At 36.0% G+C, this 16,110-nt stretch overlaps 1 protein-coding gene across 5 annotated transcripts in view; it reads left to right on the top strand.

The window, feature by feature from the left end:
- The first annotated feature begins 2,149 nt into the window (after nucleotides 1–2,149).
- The window catches only part of LOC145241281 (uncharacterized), a 292,029-nt gene continuing 278,068 nt past the window's right edge, over nucleotides 2,150–16,110 (top strand). For 3 of the 5 annotated variants that reach the window (XM_080104023.1, XM_080104024.1, XM_080104021.1), the window contains exon 1: nucleotides 2,151–2,341. The gene's annotated coding sequence lies outside the window, so the exon portion shown is untranslated. Of the gene's footprint in view, nucleotides 2,407–16,110 lie in introns of all 5 variants that reach the window. The other 2 variants (XM_080104025.1, XM_080104022.1) reach the window with 2 other exon arrangements.

The raw sequence follows: 16,110 nt of genomic DNA, 5'->3' as shown, positions 1-16,110 counted from the left end.
ATACTTTATAATGATTTGTGTCTGTAACTTTATTACTGAAACAAAATATAAATAATAATTAAAGGGCACTTTTAAAACAGGAGTAAAAGGGACAGGTGCTTGCGCTCCCCTGCACCATCTGCACGTCTCTGCTTGTATTATTCTTGTATCAGAAGGTACCAGGTTTGTGTGCAAGTGTTTCTCTACAGCGAACACATGCCAACCGTGGGCGCTTATTGCTATGCCTCATTATACCGTTACCACATGTAGGATATGATCAGTAAACAGGAAAAAAAAACAAAAAAAAAACGAGTGAATATTATTTACAAATACCGACTTTTGATTGGATAAAACTCTAAATTTAAAAATCTTATCTCAACCTATCAGAAGCACGTAAATCATATACCTCCGCATATTTCCAAAAAGAGACACTTGTACCTATTATTGGGAGCCAGTCATATTCATGTTTAAACACATGCACCCAGCTCTAAAAGTTAATCTCTCTCAGTTCAACCAGTCAAACCTATCAGAAAGGAAATGCAAAACGACATTCTCTCCGGCGACTCGCTGGATGGAAGTGACATGAACTACTACAGACTTGATAATTATGTCGTCTGCCTATTGCTGAACTATTTAACTCATAAATGGAGAGAATTAGGGGATTCATGTCTTTCCCAATATTTTACTTTTTTAAACATATTTGATATCCATGCAACGCAGAGATATATTTTAATGTTAATATGTAACGAAGCGCATATGAACGCATGGAAAAATATCAGCAGGAGCTGTAGGATAGCTGGCTTGCGAATATATTAGCAGCAGCAGCTGAAAAAGCATATATACAAATTAGGAAGTGATCGGAGGGAAGTAAGGTCCGCGCCAAAGAAGATGGACGCAAAGCTCTGTGGTGGTGGTGGCAAAAATGAACAGTTAGAAAAAATAAGAAGCAAGAATTGTTTGGAAAGTAATGTTAATGAATGCTTTTTAAAACAGTAAAAAAAAAAAAGACGAGTCTGATTTCTTTATTTTTGTTTGGTTGTTCTTTTTTGACGATACTAGATGGCGTCGAGGTCCGAGAAAGGTTTGAACTGTAACAAGGTTCAAGAATAACGGCCATGTTACAAATTCAGGCCGGGTTGAGTCTGGGCAGTTTTACGCAGCAATTAGGTCAGGATTGAGCACAATATAGCATTTGTTCTGTTTGGCATCAGGAGATCATCCTCCCAGGCATTAGCTTCTCTGAAAGAAAGAGCGGATAGATTAATGGATGATTGTCTGAGGTATTTTCACCAAGAAATATCAATGGGACCAATCAGGCTATTTCTTTTATGGGATAGGGATCTGGATTCCCACTATAAACTGACTTTAATGCTGGAGGATGAGTCTCTTTGCTGCTTTGATTGCTTGGAGACTTAGGTAGAAAGTACCAGTCAAAAATCCATTCTTGACAATCAGGCCGGCAGGTGCGGGGCCAGAAACTAATCCAGTACCTGTCGGACTGAGGTACGCTGCTTGGGTATTACCTAGGAGGTCAATCCTCCCAGGCCTTGCCACCCAGCTTTTGGATGGGGTAAGTTTATTACTTGAGGTGTTCCTACCGAGAGGGATGCCAAGGCAATTTTTGTTAGGTCAGAGTGCCCTTCCTTTAGGAGCGCTGGCTTGACATTCCCATTTTCTGACCTTGTGTCACATCTTGCTGAGGTGAGCAGAAAGTAAATATCTACCTGATCTTCTAGCTGTGATGAAAGTGTAGTATCTGTTTTGAAATTGGGGGAATTTTCATTTTTGGCCTGACTTAGAGTGCCCATATAAAACCTTATGTTCAACTTTGCCCTTGTGGGAAGACGGTGTATGGGGAGAATATGGAGATACAATTGTCGAACGTCACGTATTTGGATGTTGAGAGAAAGCGAGAGTAAAATTTCCTTCAACGCCACTCAAAAGCGAAATATTTGTGAAGTGTCCGCCTTGCTTGATACCTGTGAATTGTAATTAAAATTGACTCAAAAAAGAAAAAGAAAAATAAGAAGAAAAATGAAAAAGAGAAAAATGAAAAAGAAAGATAATAAAAAATAACAAGAAAAAAAAAAGAATAAGAGAAAATGAAAAAAAAAAGAAAATTTTTGTTTTGGTGGTGCTGGTGCATTAATGGTATTGGTGCAATGGTGCATGTCGTGACTTGTGTGGGTCGTGTTTTGGCTCGGAAAAAAAAACAAAAAAAAAAAACATTAATAACCATGCCTACACTTGCGTATGTTATGTGAATAATAGGATTTCTTTCTTTCCTTTTTTTCGTGTGTCTTCTGGCTGCGGCAACGAATAAATAATTTGATTTTACCGGATAAAAATCCCTTAAAGAAATGTAAGTTAAAACAAAAAAAGCTCAGCTAAAGGTTGATTATTTTCAGCAAATATAATTTAGCAAAGGTAATTTTTTTCTTTCTTTAACCGCACTTAAACGATAATATTTAGTATCCTATTGCTAATGCACTGTCAGTAAGTTGAAGAAAAAACAAAAAAATCATTCGGGTTCGATTCGAACGCGCGGATCGTTATACATTCCGCATCTTTTTCACGTTGTAGTTCTTGTCTTATTGATTTGTCTCGAGCGAGTGTAAAATTAGACAGATGTTCTGTTTTTGATATGGAGAAATCCAGCTCCTGAAAAAGGGCACTCTGGATTGGGACAAAAAATTAAAATTGCCTATGTCTAGAAGGATGTCTCCATGATCTTAGAAAAGCCCCCCCCCCAAAGTTACCACTTAGATTTCACACTATCAACCAAACTCCAACCTCTGTCCCATCGCCGCAATGTTGCATCCCTGTGCCTGTTTTACAAATATTTTAATGGAATATGCTGTGATGAACTCGAGCACGAGCACCTATGCCCCCACCCCACCCGGCGTATACACCTCCGACGAACTCAACAAATAGTAAAATCCCACCCTTACACTGCTGGCTGAGATCCCTAGATGTCGGGAATCCTTTGTCTCTAATAGTTTCCCTCGGGCTGGTAGACTGAATATTTTAAGGAGAGCAACAATGCAACATTATCTGGAGGTCTGTGTTCGCGCATCAGCTGAATAAAAAAGATAATAGTTTTTCTATATTTTCATTTTTTAATGTATTGACTAAACTGTACAAGTACCGTATCCTTATTTAATCACAGGCAACGCCAATCCTTCCTGTTAATTTAGGATAAAATCGATTTCTAGTTTTAATTCGTATTTTTAATTACATGATAAATAGGTAATTTAACTGCTGGCGAACATGTGTTGTTTTTTGGTTCAATTAAAGTATATTGACAGTGAAATATATAACCCTTTTTTCAGCGAGTGCTCAAAATTTAGGTTAATAGAGTGTTCGGGTTTGTATTAGTGTACACATAGATTCGAAAAAGTTGTTAAAAAAGAAATATATAACAAATAAATGTTATCAAAGGCAAGATAAATTACTTTTCTACCAAACTGGATATAATTTTCGTGTTTTTATTCAATTTAGCATGTTTATTCAGCTCGAAAAGCATACAGTGTTTACCGATGTATTGGAAAATTCAAAATGGCGGCCGACTCTCTCTTTAACACAGTAAGTTCGGAAAAAGGTGTAATAAATAATAAACTAGACAAAATACTGTCAGAAATTCGCTCAATATATGTTACCGTGACATAACTTGACATATATTCGGTGTTTTTTTTAATAATATTTTGTCTAGTTTATTATTTATAACACCTTTTCCCGAACTTACCGTGTTAAAGAGAGAATCAGACGCCATCTTGAATTTTCGAATACATCGGTAAACACTGTATGTTTTTCGAGCTGAATAAACATGTTACATTGAATAAAAACACGAAAAATATATCCAGTTTGGTAGAAAAGTAACTTATCTTGCCTTTGATAACATTTATTTGTTATATATTTGTTTTTTGACAACTTTTTCGAATCTATGTGTACAGTAATACAAACCCTGTGTTTAGTTTAGCGGCGTAAATTTGGCGTTTTTTTATTTTTTATTTTATTTTTTTTACGCTCGTTCGTGGAACTGTTTTTGGCTACCATATTTTTTGTAATGAAAGAGCGTAAAAAAGGCAAAATTTGGCCTTAAAAAAGCCAATCGGTCAAACCTTAGAAAGGCCAAATATTAAAAGCAATAAAATGTCGTACATTTAGTCTAATAAAAATGATTTTTTTTTCTGGTTTTATTTCAGCATTTGGGTCTAATAATATGGTTTATATAAAAAATAAATAGTTTTTATAATTTTTTATCTGTCAAATAATTTATGCTGCTAAACTACACATTTGCCTATATTGTTTTAAGCAAAAACAATATTACGTACTTAATTATGTCGGAAATAGTAATATATCCAAAATTTACTAAAATTCATCTAGTAGAACAACTGCTGTTGTGTTTTTCAAAAAATGGTCTATGACGCTATAGACAACAAATAATGCAGCCATAAATAAATAATCTAAAATATCCGCTCCGAGTTATGTCCCCTGTGTGTAGAGATCCTACTGTCTACTTTAGACCGTCTAAGAAAAATGCAATTTTACCCAATTTTCCGTAAAATTTACTTTTTCGACATGACAATTAAGTACGTAATATTGTTTTCGTTTAAAGCGACATATTAAAAAAAAAAAGATCGATCTGTTGATTCTAACAAGCACCATGATAAATTTCAGTCGGGTAAATTATTTCTTACAAACATATTTTTTCTCTACTTGAATCGCGTTTTAGCAAGAAATGCGATATAAAATGATAAGTTATAGCGAGTTTCATCATACCCGTAAAATGCCGAAATGAAAAATCACGGCTATCCTGACGCTCCGCACTTCTTTATTTACATTGGAAGTGACGTCACACAAATCTTATAATACGGATGGCTACAATTGTAAAAATAATTTGTTTTATTTTTCTTTCCTTTTTGAGCTCCTTTTTTCTCCCGTTTGTTTTTGTTTTCTACAATTAATAAACCAGTTTACAAGTAAAAAATAATTTGTTTTAGCGAATTTAATTTTTTTTTTTCTCTCTCTCCCATTTGTTATATTGGTATTTGAGCGGAGAATCTAACATTTCTCTTCATTTTGAGAATTTGTTTTAGTTTTTAATTATTAACAGCGGAGAATTTAACTTTTTTTTTTTTCTCCCATTTCTTATTTTGAGCGGAGAATTTATTTTATTTTCATTTTGAGCTCTTTTTCCGATCCGGCGTTACCTTTTATAGGTACTCCTCCTGCAGTCCTCCTGCACTTTACGACCCGAGCTATTTTTTAACGCTATTATATAGAAACCTATTATTTAACATGGGGAAGGGAGGGTGTATTGTAACTATTCTGTACTTTCACCTAATAATTAAAAAAAAAGGTAAGTATGAAGAATTACTCCACCCTCAAATTCCTTTAAAATTACCACTCTTAAAGGTTTTCGGGGTCGCTGAAAATGAAAATAACGTTTAAAATTACGGCAAACGAGTAGTTTCCAAGATTGAATTTACTTGTAAACTGGTTTATTAATTGTAGAAAACAAAAACAAACGGGAGAAAAAAAGGAGCTCAAAATGAAAGAAAAATAAAACAAATTATTTTTACAATTGTAGCTATCCATATTATAAGATTTGTCGGTGCAAGTCTATTATTGGGCCGAAAATGAAGTCGGTTACATGAAAAATCTGCAAAAAAACAGTATAACGTACGTACTTGTCATTGCATGTACATGTCATATTCCAAAAATCACGTAAATCGATCAAGTAGTTTTTTTTTTATTTAAGAAAATCAAATATTAAAGCACTGTTAATCGAGAATAAGTCAAGCGCCATGTTGGATCGACACTATGTCAGCTAACGCCACCTAACAGCCAAATGCGATCCACGGATCAAAGAAGGGGGAGATAATCGCCTTTTTTTTTTCATGTCCGCTTAAAGTCTATTTAAAAAAAAACTGATTCGGACATGAAATCAGTATTTGAAATTATTAATTTGTTGACTCTTAGGAAAAGAAGTCGTCTTATTTTATCAGTTTATATTTTTTTTTCAATCCAAATAAATAACTGATTCGGACATTTTATTCCAAATAAATAACTGAATCGGACATTCCTAAAAAGGAAAAGAAGTCGTTAATGTTACTTTATTAAGTTGTATTTGTAATAGGAAAAAGTTTGTTTTCGGCATTTCAGGAAAAAAATAAAAAAATAAATAAATATGTCAATTATCTCCCCCTTCTTTGATCCGTGGATCGCATTTGGCTGTTAGGTGGCGTTAGCTGACATAGTGTCGATCCAACATGGCGCTTGACTTATTCTCGATTAACAGTGCTTTAATATTTGATTTTCTTAAATAAAAAAAAAACTACTTGATCGATTTACGTGATTTTTGGAATATGACATGTACATGCAATGACAAGTACGTACGTTATACTGTTTTTTTGCAGATTTTCCATGTAACCGACTTCATTTTCGGCCCAATAATAGACTTGCACCGATTTGTCTGACGTCACTTCCAATGTAAATAAAGAAGGGCGGAACGTCAGGATAACCAAAATCACCAGGAAAAAAATGTAATCGTTATCTTTTTAAACAAACTTAGAAAAGGGAAACTAGTTAAAAAATCATAAATTCGACCTGCTAAACAGAATGCAATAATAATGATAATAATTTTAAAAAATTGCTAAATTTTTACTTTTACTGCAATTTAACGACCACCTTTAAACTGACGACTTATATGATTTTTGGAAGAGATAATTGTTTTACCTTCCTAATAAAATATAGTAAAGAACAAGACACATTTTATTTATAGCAGGAACTGGCAGGTCGGACTGCGAAAAGGGGAGAAGGAAAAGAAAGTTCTTTTGCGGTAGTCGTCGGGTAGCCAGTACTATATCGTACCCAGCTGTCTCCAAGTGGAGGCCGTCAATACTAAAGCGAGATGTCCACTCCAGCGGACAGGGGATGAGAGAGGATAGGTGTTGCTTGGCTGAAGGTCCGGTTCTGGCTGACTGATATTCCCTCAAGACTTTTTACGGAGCAGTGACAATGCACCATGTGAGCTGATAGGTCAGCCTGTGGCCAAAGAACTCAGAGGAGGGCATTGATTAACCAGAGAAAATAGGTCTCTGTGACTGCTACAGATTCTGGAAAACAAATACCACATTCCAATTTGGGCCAAACAAGTAGTTTTCTGGATATTAAAACAATTTTTTCCAATGTATTACTTAATAAATATCAGTAGCGGTCACCATTCTTAACATGGGGAGGAGGAGGTATTTTGTAACACACATGCGCAATGCGCATTAGTATTTGTTCAGTTAGAGAAGCACGTCCGCTAGTGAAAATATAAGAAATTACACTGGATAATAAATGTCTTAATAAAAAAAATAAATCAAAAATAAATCTACTTGTTTTCCCCAAATTTAAATGCGATATTTGTTTTCAGCATGCCCGAAAACCTTAAAATCGTTGGACGTAATGGCAAAAACGTCAAGTTTAGTCTTCCTGCTACTATCACTTTTTTTCTTGGCTCAACACACACCTTGAAACACCCGGGCAACGCCAGGCACTCGGGCTAGTCATATAATAATCTTAAAAAAATATTATCGTTTATTCATTATTTTTATTTGCATTTTCGAATAAACAGTTTACAACGTTATTTTCATCATTTATCTAATTATAAGACTAGCATTGCCCGGTGATATAATAAGCATAATATTATAGTTTAATTAACTCAGAATTCTTATTCATTATAAGCAGAAATATTGTAGGTTTAAATGTAATGTTAAATTCCTTACAAAAAAAAGATAAAGTAAACAAAAAAACGGAGAGAAACTATGATATGCATTGTTGCGGGGCCGAATGTCGGTGACAATGGACCCTTCAACTAAAAGACGACACAGGCAAGAAAAAGACGAAAAAACAACTATGGCAAAGAAGAGATGACAAACGCAGTGGGTACCGTCGTGAGCGAATATAAATCCGTTCAGGTTTATTTTTGGAAGGAACCTGAATGGTGGTAGGAGATCTCAGGCCGAGGGTTGGAATCCAGCTGATGTTTGAACTGGCAGGCTACGAGGTCGTTGCTAGTGGTTATGGGAAACGCATGCTGGCTTGAGAAGCTAGACTGCTGAAATTGGGTGCGCCAACGGCGAGTGGTTGCTGCTGCTGTTACTGGATTTGGCTGTTGTTGGGGAGGTAGTCAAAAACAGTTCTGCGTGGACATGACTGCTGCTGCTACTAACGACCCGATCTCACCATGCAGCGATCTAGCCGCGACTGACTGCTTGTTGAAAAAAAACACTGTATTTATACTCGTCCGGCAGACGTAGTTGTAGACACCGAGGCTTTGCAGTCTTGGTCATCGTTTTTCATTCTTGGTTTGTGTTTGTTTTTGTATCTTTAAAGTGCTGTAGGGAGTCATCTGTTTGGGGTTTATATTCGGGGAAAGTTGTGCTTATTATTCTAGCGTGTGCTATTTGGAGTTCCACGGAATAATCATTCACATCAAAGTACTTGTCAAAAGGCCCATGGCTGTGGTTTTTTATGTTTTGAATGGGGATCCTTTTTGATGAGCGGTTTCTTTTGGTGGAAACCGCAACATTATGTTTGTTCTAAACAACATTATGTTTGTTCTAAACAGTTCAATTCTTGTAACTAAAAAAGTACTCAAGCTGAGATCGAAACCAAAACCTAAAGTCTGCGAGTCAAATATGATATCTATTGGGCCAGCTTGACACGGTCTTTAAAAAGTGTTTTCAAACTTACTTATTTTTGTTACATGAAGGGTTGTCCCCTTATCATGTAAGCAAGAAGACATACTAGATAAGTGAAAATGATATTAGAATAAGGTTAGAATCGAACCCTGTAGGCAAGTGTTAAAGATAACAGAGAAATGGAATGTTAGAAATTCAGTCCATTGTTAATTCTATTAGAAATAGTTAAATATTGTTTATGTCGGAAAAAGAGTCGATTGTCCATTCTTTTAGAAATCTGGATATTCAATAAGTTAATTAAAAGAATGGACAATGCAAATTAAAAATATATTCTTTAAAAATTGGCTAGACATAAGAATTGAGGATTCTTTTGTTTACTATAAGTGTGTTTAAAGCCACGTGAAAATTAGTCACGTTTGAAAACACACTTCTGACATCATAAACAAAGGAGCTTTCTCAATATAGGAATCAATGGGTTCGAAGTTAGAAGAGTTGTCAGTTGATGAGTTGGTGAGTTGGTCAATCAAGAGTTGGTCAGTTGATGAGTTAGAGTCAGTTGGAAAGGAGAGCCCCTTAGGAGTGAAGGGAGGAAAATAGACCATGCAAATCAAAGTTTGAATTCCTGACGTCACCAATCGATCGATTGAATAAAGAAATAAATATGTTTGTAAATGTTCGTCTCGCCATTCCTTACAACAAAAGGTAAATGTGTTTTATCACCATCTATAAGGAACTTTGTGTAAACCCTTCCAAGTTATGTGTCCTCCTCTCCATCATAAGTGAAATATCTCCTCCTCCTCTCTATATGTGTATAAGAAATGCTGCATCAATATCTCCCAAGTCTGTATTAATATGAAATTCCAAGAATGAATTAGTTTGATATAAACGTCTCCCTCATCACCATCATTATATATGTCCCCAATATGAACCCCCGTCATCTTTAAATATGTACCCCCATCATCTTTAAATATGAACGCCCGTCATCTTTAAATATGTACCCCCGTCATCTTTAAATATGAATGCCCGTCATCTTTAAATATGTACCCCCGTCATCTTTAAATATGAACCCCCGTCATCTTTAAATATGTACCCCCGTCATTTTTAAATATGTACCCCCGTCATCTTTAAAGATGAACCCCCGTCATCTTTAAAGATGAACCCCCGTCATCTTTAAATATGTACCCGCGTCATCTTTAAATATGTACCCCCCTCATCTTTAAATATGTATCCCCGTCATCTTTAAATATGTACCTCCATCATCTTTAAATATGTACCCCCGTCATCTTTAAATATGTACCCCCCGTCATCTTTAAATATGTACTCTCGTCATCTTTAAATATGTACCCCCGTCATCTTTAAAGATGAACCCCTGTCATCTTTAAATATGTACTCTCGTCATCTTTAAATATGTACCCCCGTCATCTTTAAATATGTACCCCCGTCATCTTTAAATATGAACCCTCGTCATCTTTAAATATGTACCCCCATCATCTTTAAATATGTACCCCCCATCATCTTTAAATATGTACCCCCGTCATCTTTAAATATGAACCCCCGTCATCGTTAAATATGTACCCCCGTCATCTTTAAATATGAACTCCCGTCATCTTTAAATATGTACCCCCGTCATCTTTAAATATGAACCCCCGTCATCTTTAAATATGTACCCCCGTCATCTTTAAATATGAACCCCCGTCATCTTTAAATATGAACCCCTGTCATCTTTAAATATGTACCCCCGTCATCTTTAAATATGAACCCTCGTCATCTTTAAATATGTACCCCCGTCATCTTTAAATATGAACTCCCGTCATCTTTAAATATGTACCCCCGTCATCTTTAAATATGAACCCCCGTCATCGTTAAATATGTACCCCCATCATCTTTAAATATGTTCCACCATCATCTTTAAATATGTACTCTCGCCATCTTTAAATATGTACCCACGTCATCTTTAAATATGAACCCCTGTCATCTTTAAATATGTACCTCCCCATCATCTTTAAATATGTACCCCCATCATCTTTAAATATGTACCCCCATCATCTTTAAATATAAACCCCCGTCATCTTTAAATATGTACCCCCATCATCTTTAAATATGTTCCCCTCCGTCATCTTTTTATATGTACCTCTGTCATCTTTTAATATGTACCCCCCCCCGTCATCTTTAAATATGTACCCCCGTCATCTTTAAATATGAACCCCCGTCATCTTTAAATATGAACCCCCGTCATCTTTAAATATGTACCCCCGTCATCTTTAAATATGAACCCCCGCCATCTTTAAATATGTACCCCCCCGTCATCTTTAAATATGAACCCCCGTCATCTTTAAATACGTACCTCCGTCATCTTTAAATATGTTCCCCCGTCATCTTTAAATATGAACCCCTGTCATCTTTAAATATGTACCCCCCCCGTCATCTTTAAATATGTACCCCCATCATCTTTAAATATGTACCCCCATCATCTTTAAATATGTACCCCCATCATCTTTAAATATAAACCCCCGTCATCTTTAAATATGTACCCCCATCATCTTTAAATATGTTCCCCTCCGTCATCTTTTTATATGTACCTCTGTCATCTTTTAATATGTACCCCCCCCGTCATCTTTAAATATGTACCCCCGTCATCTTTAAATATGAACCCCCGTCATCTTTAAATATGTACCCCCGTCATCTTTAAATATGAACCCCCGTCATCTTTAAATATGAACCCCTGTCATCTTTAAATATGTACCCCCCCGTCATCTTTAAATATGAACCCCCGTCATCTTTAAATACGTACCTCCGTCATCTTTAAATATGTTCCCCCGTCATCTTTAAATATGAACCCCTGTCATCTTTAAATATGTACCCCCCCCGTCATCTTTAAATATGTACCCCCATCATCTTTAAATATGTACCCCCATCATCTTTAAATATAAACCCCCGTCATCTTTAAATATGTACCCCCATCATCTTTAAATATGTTCCCCTCCGTCATCTTTTTATATGTACCTCTGTCATCTTTTAATATGTACCCCCCCCCCGTCATCTTTAAATATGTACCCCCGTCATCTTTAAATATGAACCCCCGTCATCTTTAAATATGAACCCCCGTCATCTTTAAATATGAACCCCCGTCATCTTTAAATATGTACCCCCGTCATCTTTAAATATGTACCCCCGTCATCTTTAAATATGAACCCCTGTCATCTTTAAATATGTACCCCCGTCATCTTTAAATATGAACCCCCGTCATCTTTAAATATGAACCCCCGTCATCTTTAAATATGAACCCCCGTCATCTTTAAATATGAACCCCCGTCATCTTTAAATATGTACCCCCGTCATCTTTAAATATGTACCCCCGTCATCTTTAAATATGAACCCCTGTCATCTTTAAATATGTACCCCCGTCATCTTTAAATATGAACCCCCGTCATCTTTAAATATGAACCCCCGTCATCTTTAAATATGTACCCCCGTCATCTTTAAATATGAACCCCCGTCATCTTTAAATATGAACCCCCGTCATCTTTAAATATGAACCCCCGTCATCTTTAAATATGAACCCCCGTCATCTTTAAATATGTACCCCCGTCATCTTTAAATATGAACCCCCGCCATCTTTAAATATGTACCCCCCCGTCATCTTTAAATATGAACCCCCGTCATCTTTAAATATGAACCCCCGTCATCTTTAAATATGAACCCCCGTCATCTTTAAATATGTACCCCCGTCATCTTTAAATATGAACCCCCGTCATCTTTAAATATGAACCCCCGTCATCTTTAAATATGAACCCCCGTCATCTTTAAATATGTACCCCCGTCATCTTTAAATATGAACCCCCGTCATCTTTAAATATGTACCCCCCATCATCTTTAAATATGTACCCCCGTCATCTTTAAATATGAACCCCCGTCATCGTTAAATATGTACCCCCGTCATCTTTAAATATGAACTCCCGTCATCTTTAAATATGTACCCCCGTCATCTTTAAATATGAACCCCCGTCATCTTTAAATATGTACCCCCGTCATCTTTAAATATGAACCCCCGTCATCTTTAAATATGAACCCCTGTCATCTTTAAATATGTACCCCCGTCATCTTTAAATATGAACCCTCGTCATCTTTAAATATGTACCCCCGTCATCTTTAAATATGAACTCCCGTCATCTTTAAATATGTACCCCCGTCATCTTTAAATATGAACCCCCGTCATCGTTAAATATGTACCCCCATCATCTTTAAATATGTTCCACCATCATCTTTAAATATGTACTCTCGCCATCTTTAAATATGTACCCACGTCATCTTTAAATATGAACCCCTGTCATCTTTAAATATGTACCTCCCCATCATCTTTAAATATGTACCCCCATCATCTTTAAATATGTACCCCCATCATCTTTAAATATAAACCCCCGTCATCTTTAAATATGTACCCCCATCATCTTTAAATATGTTCCCCTCCGTCATCTTTTTATATGTACCTCTGTCATCTTTTAATATGTACCCCCCCCCCCGTCATCTTTAAATATGTACCCCCGTCATCTTTAAATATGAACCCCCGTCATCTTTAAATATGAACCCCCGTCATCTTTAAATATGAACCCCCGTCATCTTTAAATATGAACCCCTGTCATCTTTAAATATGTACCCCCCCGTCATCTTTAAATATGAACCCCCGTCATCTTTAAATACGTACCTCCGTCATCTTTAAATATGTTCCCCCGTCATCTTTAAATATGAACCCCTGTCATCTTTAAATATGTACCCCCCCCGTCATCTTTAAATATGTACCCCCATCATCTTTAAATATGTACCCCCATCATCTTTAAATATGTACCCCCATCATCTTTAAATATAAACCCCCGTCATCTTTAAATATGTACCCCCATCATCTTTAAATATGTTCCCCTCCGTCATCTTTTTATATGTACCTCTGTCATCTTTTAATATGTACCCCCCCCCCCGTCATCTTTAAATATGTACCCCCGTCATCTTTAAATATGAACCCCCGTCATCTTTAAATATGTACCCCCGTCATCTTTAAATATGAACCCCCGTCATCTTTAAATATGAACCCCTGTCATCTTTAAATATGTACCCCCCCGTCATCTTTAAATATGAACCCCCGTCATCTTTAAATACGTACCTCCGTCATCTTTAAATATGTTCCCCCGTCATCTTTAAATATGAACCCCTGTCATCTTTAAATATGTACCCCCCCCGTCATCTTTAAATATGTACCCCCATCATCTTTAAATATGTACCCCCATCATCTTTAAATATAAACCCCCGTCATCTTTAAATATGTACCCCCATCATCTTTAAATATGTTCCCCTCCGTCATCTTTTTATATGTACCTCTGTCATCTTTTAATATGTACCCCCCCCCCCGTCATCTTTAAATATGTACCCCCGTCATCTTTAAATATGAACCCCCGTCATCTTTAAATATGAACCCCCGTCATCTTTAAATATGAACCCCCGTCATCTTTAAATATGTACCCCCGTCATCTTTAAATATGTACCCCCGTCATCTTTAAATATGAACCCCTGTCATCTTTAAATATGTACCCCCGTCATCTTTAAATATGAACCCCCGTCATCTTTAAATATGAACCCCCGTCATCTTTAAATATGAACCCCCGTCATCTTTAAATATGAACCCCCGTCATCTTTAAATATGTACCCCCGTCATCTTTAAATATGTACCCCCGTCATCTTTAAATATGAACCCCTGTCATCTTTAAATATGTACCCCCGTCATCTTTAAATATGAACCCCCGTCATCTTTAAATATGAACCCCCGTCATCTTTAAATATGTACCCCCGTCATCTTTAAATATGAACCCCCGTCATCTTTAAATATGAACCCCCGTCATCTTTAAATATGAACCCCCGTCATCTTTAAATATGAACCCCCGTCATCTTTAAATATGTACCCCCGTCATCTTTAAATATGAACCCCCGCCATCTTTAAATATGTACCCCCCCGTCATCTTTAAATATGAACCCCCGTCATCTTTAAATATGAACCCCCGTCATCTTTAAATATGAACCCCCGTCATCTTTAAATATGAACCCCCGTCATCTTTAAATATGTACCCCCGTCATCTTTAAATATGAACCCCCGTCATCTTTAAATATGAACCCCCGTCATCTTTAAATATGAACCCCCGTCATCTTTAAATATGTACCCCCGTCATCTTTAAATATGAACCCCCGTCATCTTTAAATATGTACCCCCGTCATCTTTAAATATGAACCCCCGTCATCTTTAAATATGAACCCCTGTCATCTTTAAATATGTACCCCCCCGTCATCTTTAAATATGAACCCCCGTCATCTTTAAATACGTACCCCCCGTCATCTTTAAATATGTTCCCCCGTCATCTTTAAATATGAACCCCTGTCATCTTTAAATATGTACCCCCCCCCCCCGTCATCTTTAAATATGAACCCCCGTCATCTTTAAATATGAACCCCCGTCATCTTTAAATATGTACCCCCGTCATCTTTAAATATGTATCCCTATGCAGCATTCTTATCATAAGTAATCTATCATGTGAACAATTTGCGCATGCGTATTCATGAAACAATTGACAAACAGATAAAAATCTGATGATTCCCCTCTCAAGTAAACCTCCCCCCCACTAACCAATTTTTCAATTTTGACCCTTTAGTAGCCCTTTTTTCCAGATTTAAACTGATTAAAAAGTTTTCCGCATTTCTGAATACCCTATGTTCCAAATTTCAAGTCTGTAGATCAAAAATTCGTTGAGTATATAGGTTGAGAAGTGTCCTTACACACACACATTCTGATTTTTATAGATATAATAGATTAACAGTAAAGGAAGATGGTGCTGTTTCATGGTTACACCTATCTGAAATATTGCACCTATAAGTAAATTAACAGGATAATTTTACGAAAATACAAAAAATAGTAGCGTACACCAAAATTTACAAAAAATTATTGAGCAGATATTTATTAATACAAAAAAAGGAAATTATTTACTTATTAATATTAGCAATTCTTTTTTAATCTGGTTTGACGTCATTTTTAATCTCTATTTATTAAGAGGTATATTAAGGGGAGTTAAGCAGTGACGGAATTCTTAATTACAAATATTAATTAATGGCGGCAAAATTCAGACTATGGATGAAAGCAGAATTTTGTAAATAAAAACAAAATGACTCAAGTAATTTCTGTAAATTTTGGTGAGTCATATTTTTCCACCACAAGTAAGTATTTCATAGAGTTTCTAGAAAAATATTTTCTTTTTCACATCAATATTTCACATGTGTGTAACAATAGAGAAACATCAAAGAACACACTAGTATTAATAAATAATTTCATTTTTTTTATTACTAAACATCTAGTGGATAATTTTTCTGTAAATTCTGATGCATGCTAATAGTTTTCAATAGAAAGTAT

The sequence above is a fragment of the Euprymna scolopes genome, chromosome 20 (assembly GCF_053919585.1).
Source record: "Euprymna scolopes isolate OS-2025 chromosome 20, ASM5391958v1, whole genome shotgun sequence".
NCBI lineage: Eukaryota > Metazoa > Mollusca > Cephalopoda > Sepiida > Sepiolidae > Euprymna > Euprymna scolopes.
This window is presented reverse-complemented; position numbering and strand designations above follow the sequence as displayed.